Below are 9,978 nucleotides of genomic sequence, written 5' to 3'. Positions count from 1 at the left end.
GTCTTCAACCTGTAGACATAGCACAAGAGATCCTAGATCAGCACTTTAATGGAATTATGTCTATGGCACCCGCAGAAGGAAACAATCCAGTGAGGCTTTTGACTGATGAATCTAATGAGGCTAAATGTTTTCCAGTCCTTTTCCCAAAAGGCACAGGCACATTTCATGAGAGAAGGAAGGAAAAACTAACATTGTAGGTATTTAAATACAAGAATCCTTAATGCCGATGGACGGTTTGCAAAAAACTTAGACTATATTTTTTATGGGCAATATTTATCTGAGCTTCAGCAAGTTGTCTCAAATGTATCTATTGCTGTAAGAAAAGGCTATGATTCATGGGATAAGTGTCCTGTCACATCAGAAACCTTGACAGACAAGGACTCTCTACAAAGGATGTTCAATTTTGATGAAGGTTACAAATTTCTGCGACCCATCAGAGGCACCCCTGTTTTTTGGCAAAGTGTCCAGAAAGATTTGTTTGCGATGGTAAGACAGCTTGGTATTCCAACATGGTTTTGCTCCTTTTCCTCTGCTGATTTACGCTGGACAGAACTGATGACTGCAATCTTCAAACAAGATGGCATAGATGCATCAAGTGCTGAGCTCGGCTGGTCAGAAAGATGTGCACTGTTGAAAAACAACCCTGTGACAGCTGCCAGAATGTTTGACTATCGATTCCACTGCTTCCTGAAAGATGTGATCATGTCAGAAGCACAGCCCATTGGCAGAATAGTTGATTACTTCTACCGAGTAGAATTTCAGCAACGAGGATCACCTCACACTCACTGTTTGTTTTGGGTGGAAGATGCACCTAAGGTTGGTAAAGATGATGAAGATGAAATATCAGCTTTCATTGATCAGTATGTCACATGCGAAATGCCAGATGATGATGATGAAATGTATGAAATTGTATGTAGCGTACAGCAACATAGTAAGCGGCACTCAAAAACATGCAAGAAAAAGGGTAAAACTTGTAGATTCAATTTCCCACGTCCTCCAAGCAACAAAACATTTGTGTCATCATGCAAACTTGGAAATGGTGAGACAGACGGACAGCCCCTGAAAAAAGAAGTAGCAGAGGCCATTATGAAAACAGTGAAGGACGCTGTACTAAATCCTGACATGAACTTTGACTCTGTTGATTCTTTATTTGGTACAATTGGCATAAATCAGGAAATATTTGAAGCTGCATACTCAAGAATCACAAAGAAAACTACTATTGTTCTTAAGAGGAGACCATGTGATGTTTGGCTGAACCAATATAACAGAGACCTTTTACGCTGTTGGAATGCAAACATGGACATTCAGTTTGTGGTTGATGCATATTCATGTATTGTGTACATCATTTCCTACATTTCCAAAGCTGAGAGAGAGATGGGACTGCTACTGGCAAATGCCCAAAAAGAGGCCACCCAGCAAGGTAACCTTGATGCAAAAGAAGCTCTTCGGCAACTTGGCAGTGTTTTCTTGCACAATCGTGAAGTTTCAGCTCAGGAAAGTGTTTATCGCTTGACTAACATGAGGTTGAAAGAGGGATCACGAAAGGTGCAATTTATCCCAACCGGACAGCATGTGGTGAAAATGAGCCTTCCACTGAACGTGATACGGAAGAAAGCTGAGTGTGAGAATGAGGATGATCAGGGTATTTGGATGAATAGTATCACTGATCGATATAAAGCCAGACCAAAAACAGAGGAGTTTTCAGGAATGTGCTTGGCAAGGTTTGCATCTGAGTACAGAATATTATCTAAATCTCAGAGTTCATGCAATGGAAGTGTTGAGCTGGACAGAAAACTAGGATTTATGAAGAAAAGGACACGCAGTGATGCAGCTGTTGTTCGGTATGTTCGCTTTTCACCCACAAAGGACCCTGAAAAATATTACCACAGCATTTTGCAACTTTTTCTACCGCATTATATGGACGGCCAGCTGAAACCATCTAGTTTTAGCAGTTACCAGGAATTCTATGAAACTGGGTTTGTGAGGTTTTCTGATGATGAATTGCATTCAGTGAAACTGGTTGTAGACTCAAATATGGCAACGTTTGAAAAGGAATCAAAAGCAATAGAGAAAGCTGAGGAAGACCTACAGTTGCATGGTGCGATGGAAGATGCTTGGTCAGAGATTTGTCCGGAGACTGAACGTGAACGGTTAGAGTGTCTTGCCAGCAAATCAAGTGCAACGCCAGAAATGAGAGAACAACGTGATGAGATACCAGATTTGTTACCAAGACCTACTCGCCATATGTTCCAGGAGAATCCTTGTGGTATGTCCAGGCAGGAAGCATTGGCTTTGCTTCGCTCACTGAACAAGAAGCAGTCTGAGATCTTTTACAAAATACGAAGCTGGTGTTTACAGAAGACACGTGGTGAAAATGCAGAACCATTTCATGTCTTCATATCTGGACCTGGAGGTGTGGGCAAGTCTGTCTTAATCAAAGCAATACATTATGAGGCATCTCGTATCTTGTCAAAGTTGTCAGATAACCCGGATGAGAGACATGTGTTACTGACTGCTCCAACTGGGGTTAGTGCCTACAACATCAACGCAGCGACGATACACACCTGTTTCCACATTGCAACAGATGTAAAGCTCCCGTACGAACCACTTGGAGATGAAAAAATAAATTCATTGAGAGCTGAACTGGGAAAGCTGCAGATATTAATTATCGATGAAATTTCAATGGTTGATCACAAACTGCTGTCATATATTCATGGGAGATTGAGACAAATCAAGCAAATTGGAGATTATTCTGCTTTTGGTAATGTCTCAATAGTTGCTGTTGGAGACTTCTACCAGCTTTCTCCTGTGAAAGGAAAACCTTTGTATACTGAGCCTAAAGGTGTCAATCTATGGCAGAATCATTTTGCTTCAGTGGAGCTGACGGACATCATGAGACAGAAAGATATGGACTTTGCACAGTTGCTGAATCGGCTAAGGAAACTCAAAAGGGGTGATTCGATGCTAGAGGAAGACATTACTATGCTAAAACAATGTATGACAGGCCAAGGACAAGAAAGTACTGCTCTTCATATTTATGCAACCAATGATCAAGTTGATCAGCATAACTATCACATGCTCCGTAAGATATGTGCAGACCCCGTCATCATTCATGCTCAGGATTTTGAAAGGGTTGCTGGAACTGGTAGACTGCAGAGGAAAGATGGACATCATGCAAAAGTTAGCAAGACATGTTTGGCAGAATCACTTCATATTGGTGTCAATGCACGGGTAATGCTGCTGAAAAACATTGATGTTTCAGATGGCCTGGTAAATGGTGCATTCGGTACAGTCAGTGACGTGTGCTTTGATACTGATGAGGATTTTCCATCTGAAATATACGTAACATTTGACAATGAAGCAGCTGGAAAGGCACTCAGGGGAAAGAAGCTATGCCTAAAACCAGGGTTGGACAAAGCTACACAAATCAAACCGGAGGAAGAGAGAGTGACAAACAGTGGTGGGACACGACGTCAGTTTCCATTGAAGTTAGCTTGGGCTTGTACAGTGCACAAGGTACAAGGTCTGACGGTGGATAAGGCTGTTGTATCACTGAAGAAGATATTTGCAGCTGGACAGGCATATGTAGCATTAAGCCGTGTGAGTTCTCTTAAAGGCCTTATAATAGAAGACTTCAAGGAAAGTGTTATATATGCAAAACAGGACATTGAGAGTGCAATGCAAAGCATGCCTGCATTTATTGAACCTGTCATGGAAGTTCCATCATTATGTAAGATTCTACTGCATAATGTTGAAGGACTTTCATGTCACCTGGATGACCTAAACCAAGACAAAAGGTATATGGAAGCTGATATCATCTGTTTGACAGAGACATGGTTAAATTCAAAGGAAGTCACAGAAGACGTACAGCTGCCTGGATTTACATACCATGGGAAACCCAGACATCTGGCATATGATGGTAGTGATGCTCTCTTTGCTGAATTGAAGAAGCAGCAACATGGTGGTGTGGGTGTGTATTATAAAGAACATACCAACTGTACTGTGACTGATGTGCAGTGCGTGAACATTGAGTGCGTGCAGTTCAGTGTGGGCCTACTAAGAACAACAGTCTTGGTAATATACAGACCACCCTCATATAATCTGGCAATCTTTCAGAAAAACCTGATGCAGTTGATCACTCGGTTGGACAGTGTGGAAGGCGGGAAAATCATCATGGGCGACTTCAATGAAAATCTTCTGGCAGTAAGTACAATCGCTAATTTTATGGAAGAACATGGGTATACTCAACTTGTCGAAGAAGCAACCACTAGGAAAGGCACTTTGATTGATCATGTGTATGTGAAAGACATCGTGACAAACAGCATCTCTGTTTCAGTAATGCCGACGTATTTTAGCCATCATGAATGTGTAGCACTACATTATCTCTAAGAAACTGTATAAAAACATTATCTGTAGGAAACTGCATAAAGAAACATAATACATTTTGTGCTGGAGTGATAGTTTTCTGGAGGCGTGCGCCTCAGGGGGCTGGCACTGGGGCTGGCTCTTGGGAGGGTGCAACTTACCGTCAGGAGTTGGAAGTGCGGCTGGTGTTTAGGGGGCTAGCACTGCAGGTAGGGCTCATATCGGGCTTTGGGCGGCTAAAGCCGACCTTCAGGAGGCTGCCACTGTGCCTAGGGCTGGCAACACGCATGGGGGGGGCTGTGGTGGGCTTCATGGTGCTGGCACTGGGGCTAGGGCAGGGGAGGCTATAGGTTGGCCTGGGGGCTGATGCTGAGGATTGGGGTTGGGTGGGGTGCTTGGGTGACCACTACGTGTAGGGCTAAGCTTACAGGAGGGTCGCTGGGGCTGAGCTTCAGGAAGCAGGAGTTTGGGGCTAGGTGTGGGGGGGCAGGTATAGAGCAGCTGGCTCTGGGGCTCAGTGTGGGGACTAGGGCAAGATTAGCACAGAGCAAGCAATGTGGGCTTTAAAAAGGGAGGCGATGTGCCCTGTCAAGTTGCTCAGAACAGCATTACAACAAAATTTTTTGATGTTATGAATTTTCCAAAAAAGAAAATGAATTATACATGTGCTATGATTTAATTGACTTTTTTATTCATGAAATTTATTATTGTGTATTTAAAAATCTTCTGTTATGAGTCAGTACAGTGCACTGAACCTCTTTACAAAGCACCACAGCATTTTGGAAAATGTAAATGTGTAGTTCTGTATATAAAATGGAATATATAATTACAATGAAATTAATGTAAGTAAATGTACCATCAGATGTAGACACTATAGAACTAATGTCTTGCACTACAAAATGTGCTGAGAAGGCACAGAATGTCACTGAAACACCATGGAAGGCTTTGCTGAAAAAGAATAGTGAGAGGGCGAAGAGGCACAGACATCTATGGGCCAAGGTAAGACTTCATACTGACATCTGTCTGTATAGTGTTGTACAGTATAGTTTCACACTGTAAAACGAAATGTTAGACATACATACACTTTGACTGTATTGTGGCATTTTATATATGATGCAGTTTTTGGAGTAATGTGTATGTTTTGTATATTTTTGTTTTACAGCACTTCACACAGCTAAAATGAAGTAATGCTGAACAGTCATGCATGTGGATGAGCTAAGATCTAACTGGGAAAGCTGGCCAGTGTGTGAGAAATGTTCATCTAGGTACAGTGGATGTGCCACAACTAGGTGGGCAAAGCAAAGGTGCGTGAGTGACAGTCTCTCACTTAACATCTGTGTCTTAGTTAAGCTACCACAGTTTGCAATGTAACAGCTTATACATTAGCTAACTAAGCATTGTCAGAACTCTCTACTACATTGTTATAATCCATATTTCAACCTCCCTTTTCCTATTGATAACCTTAGGTCACCAATGCAGAACTGTCATATGCCACCCTGAGGACCAAACCAAGGGACATCTGTCTGTCCAAGCTCTACTGTACTGCATTCTCCGTTCTACGGCCCTAGATTGGGAGTGTGACACATCGCACTGAATGCTACATGGCCACAGCAGCATGCACTGACCTTGTGAGTTTGCCTTTTTCAAAGGTTTCTTCCTCTTTGCTGTAGTTTTAGTTTCACTCTGTCAGTGTGTATCTAACTTATATGCTGGTTTGTGGTTTTAATCTTTCTTCTAGCACGTGCTGTTCATGTTACTGACCCCATGGCCACCATGTCAAGTTTCCATAACACATCACACTGCCTCCTGCATGGGAACAATGAGATGGGCAGCCTTGTGAGTTTGCCTCATTCAAAGATGTTTTTCTCTATGAAGGACTCTTACTTTGCAACCGTCAGTGTCTGGTTGCCTCACATACAGCTGTCTGGTTTTACTCTCTTCTCCAGTGCCTTACCTTGATGTCACTGATGCCATACCCAGCACATCAAGTGTCCCTGCAGCCGTTTTGCTGATGAGCAAAGCCTTCTCTAATGGACTCAAACACTGCACATAGATCACATGACTATGCTGTCTCACAGTTTTTTTCTAGTGCTTTTATTTAATTTTATCTATATTTTTATCTATCTATCTATCTATCTCTCATATATGAATTTATTTCTATGTGTATTCATTCAGTTCTTTTCACTTTTACTGGGCAGTACCCACACTTTAATCATGTGTCCTAACATTCATGTACTGGGAAACATGTTGTAGAATTCAGTCATGATGTCATAGTTCAATTGATATTAAAATAATGATTTATTTTTGTTTGTGATCCTTGTGTTCACCTACATTTCATTGTATATTCAGATGAGCCTCTAAAAACAATGACACAAACCTAAATGTCTGGTTAAGACAAATGTAGTTTCTTGTAATTTTAAAATGTGTGTAATTTGTTTTCTACTGTGCCTCTAAGAAATAATAATAAAGATTATAATTAATGTTACAGTTGTCATTCTTAAGCATTTTAAATACACATGTAAATATCAGAATCAGTTTGAATTAGGGCACTTCCATCAGACAGTGAAAAAAACCACATACAAAAAGTATGTCAATGCCATAACCAACATTTAAGAAATATCACACCAAAATGTCACAGTAAATAGCTATAATGTATAATATTACCATGTACCATACATGTAGTAACTGGTCTGGCAGTTTGACTTCTCCTATTAGCAGAAACAGCCTAACCATGCTAATATAGGACTTCATGTAGAACCGTTCGTTGGAGTGACTGACCCCAAAACAATGTGTGATTTCTATTAGATGTATTAGTAGGTAGACATCTAATATTCTAGATATCTTATACACCTAATGTTCTAAGTCTAGATCTTACACATTAAGCTTAGTTTATACTGCCTGTGTCACCATAGGCTGTGTTGCATATTCAGAACAGCAGTGCTCATTAGAGTGACTGCTGCATAAAGCAGCAGTAAAATCATGCTTTGTAACCAGTTCTTTTAGACATCAGAAGGCATGAAAATATTGATTGGCATTTTATAAATAGAGAATTGACTCCACCTGCTGACTAATTTATTACAAAATTGCAATTGCTGCAGTTTACACAGCCTGAAGTATAATTGAAGGCTGATGAATTTGTAAAAGTCAAATGGCAGGAAAGTAAAAGGAAATTGAAAATATGGACTCAGATGAAGGAGAGGGTGATTAATCTTTAAATATTTGATGGAAAATAAGGATATTTCAGCTGAATTAACTAAGGTGGGTCTTAGACATATATGAACAGTGGCTGTAGCGCCCCCATTTGACTGATCGGCACCAAAGTTGGTGGGTCTCTCTGGGATGTTACAGTAGAAATGTTTAGTTAGGATAAGAAAAAGGGTGGATGAGAAACAGGAGGAAAATGTAATTGCATCTGCTTAGGAGAAATATCACCAATGTAGATCTGTCTGGTGAAGTGCCTGAGCTTGACTGAATATATGGTTTGGGATGATGGCATATGAACAGTGGCTGTAGCGCCCCTGTTTGACTGATCGGCACCAAAGTTGGTGGGTCTCTGTGGGAGGCCGTGCTACATTAGTGGGTAAAATTTGGTGAGAATCGGATGAAGCATGCCTGAGATTTAGCTGTTTGATTGAAATAGGAATTGAAATAGTTTGGCCAGCAGGTGGAGCCTGCGCTCCATGGATAAATTCTATTCAATATTTTTAGGCCTTCTCAGCCAAGTTTTATCTTAGACACATATGAACAGTCGCCATAGCGCACCCGTTTGACCGATCGGGATCAAAGTTGGAGGGTCTGTCTGTGGGCCAGTGCTACATTAGTGGGTGAAATTTTGTGAGGATTGGATGAAGCAAGCCTGAGATTTAGCTGTTTGATTGAAATCGGCTTATAAATGATGCAGGTTGGGTGTGGCTGGTGGCCATATTATACAGAAAGGTCAGGTATTTTTTAATAATCATCCCTAATGGCCATGTCTTGATTGACTTGACACCAGAATCACTTACATGGGGTGTAGATTGTTAAAGTTATAGGAATATTTCATTTAATCAGTTTTTAAATATCACAAGGGAATGCAGATGACTGTTATTATGCAATACATATATCTTGATTTGGCATGACTCACAGAACTTGAAGTACAAAGGATTTTGACCAGTAATATGAGACTTGAACAGAAATGAGATAAATGTCACTTTCACTGGTTTTGCAGGTTTAGAGACACATTTTGCATTGCTGTAACGCCCCCGTTTGACCAATCGGCACCAAGTTTGGAGGGCCCTTACCCACTACCGTCCTGGATGACATATTCAAGTTTGGTAGTGATTGGCTGAGGCAGGCCTGAGATACAGCTGTCTGATTGAAGTGGGCGTGGCACCTGTATGGTCTGGATGTGGCTGGTCGCCGTACCTTATAGAAAGTTTAGGATTTTTTGAATAATTGTATACCAGGACTGTCTCCTGATTTGAATGATACCAGATTTACATAGGTTGGTTGAAAATCCAAGGAGGTTAACGAAATGTCATGTTTTCAGACTCCTATAAAATACGCAAAAGCGGAAAGAGATAGGATGAAGTTCTACATGGCTTTGAATTTGGCATGGGCCAGTGCATTAGATAAGTAACAAATCTCAATTTTATCACTAACAGTTCAATAGAAATAAGCAGAAATGCAAATCCTGTCGCTGTAGCGCCCCCATGTGGACAATTGGTGTGGCCTTCGCAGGGATTGCTAGGGGTTAGGAGACAAATGTAGAAGCCTATTTTTGTTCAGATCAGCTGTTGTTAAGCCTGTCAAAGGCCTGTCAGAATGCTGCTTGATTTTGATTGGCTGATGGTGGCTATGGTTTTATGATTAATGACTGCCCTGATAGATTCCTGACCTCAGGCTTCAGAGTAGTACATGTATGCCAAATTTCATTTGGATCGGTCAAGGAAGTCAGGAGATATTGGCAGTTTTTAGTTGTAGCGCCCCCTATTGACGAAATGCGGCCCGCCTTCAACAGTGTCCCCAGAATGGGGTACGGAGATAGGATTTCAAATTTGGTGAAGGTAGGCTAAGGTATGGCCAAGTTATAACAGTCAGACCAATACTGGCTAAATTTACATAGACTTTGGGCGTGGCTCGTGGCCGTATGATAGACCAATATCAGGGTTATTTGAATTAGTATTCATCAGCTCAGAGACCTGATCGGTTTGATACCTCATTTGTCTGATTCCGTCAGACGGTGTAGGAATTACAAGCAAAAGTAGGTTTTGCAAATTATGCAAATTAGCAAAAAATCTAAGTAGGCGGAGCTTCATAGTCCAAATGGCAAGTTGGTAGGGCAAGGATGTCTCTATCAGAAGAAATATGAATTTCAATTATAGGACTAACAGGACAGGAGATATCAATCAAAACGCGTTAGGGGGCGCCACGGCGCCCCCATCTGGCCGACATGGTTGGATCGGATTATCTGAGTAGCGGGGAGGAATTGACATCATCCTACCAAGTTTCACAATTCTAGCACTTACGGTTTAGGCTGTACATTCAGTTCTAGGGCAGAAAAATAATAATAATAATAATAAATATAACTGCAAGCAGTGATAAGCGGTTCCAAAGCTAATGGAAAGAATAAGT

At 41.2% G+C, this 9,978-nt stretch overlaps 1 long non-coding RNA gene across 1 annotated transcript; it reads left to right on the top strand.

Annotated features, from left to right (window-relative positions):
- Positions 1–4,865: 4,865 nt before the first annotated feature.
- Positions 4,866–6,679, top strand: LOC125727894 (uncharacterized). Its single transcript, XR_007388882.1, has 5 exons — positions 4,866–5,364; positions 5,528–5,669; positions 5,832–5,993; positions 6,104–6,201; positions 6,312–6,679. It is a non-coding gene; the product is annotated as an uncharacterized LOC125727894 (long non-coding RNA).
- Positions 6,680–9,978: the final 3,299 nt, after the last annotated feature.

The sequence above is a fragment of the Brienomyrus brachyistius genome, unplaced genomic scaffold (genome assembly GCF_023856365.1).
Source record: "Brienomyrus brachyistius isolate T26 unplaced genomic scaffold, BBRACH_0.4 scaffold126, whole genome shotgun sequence".
Taxonomy (NCBI): domain Eukaryota; kingdom Metazoa; phylum Chordata; class Actinopteri; order Osteoglossiformes; family Mormyridae; genus Brienomyrus; species Brienomyrus brachyistius.
The sequence above is the reverse complement of the archived record's forward strand: the minus strand, read 5'-3'. Positions and strand labels throughout refer to the sequence as shown.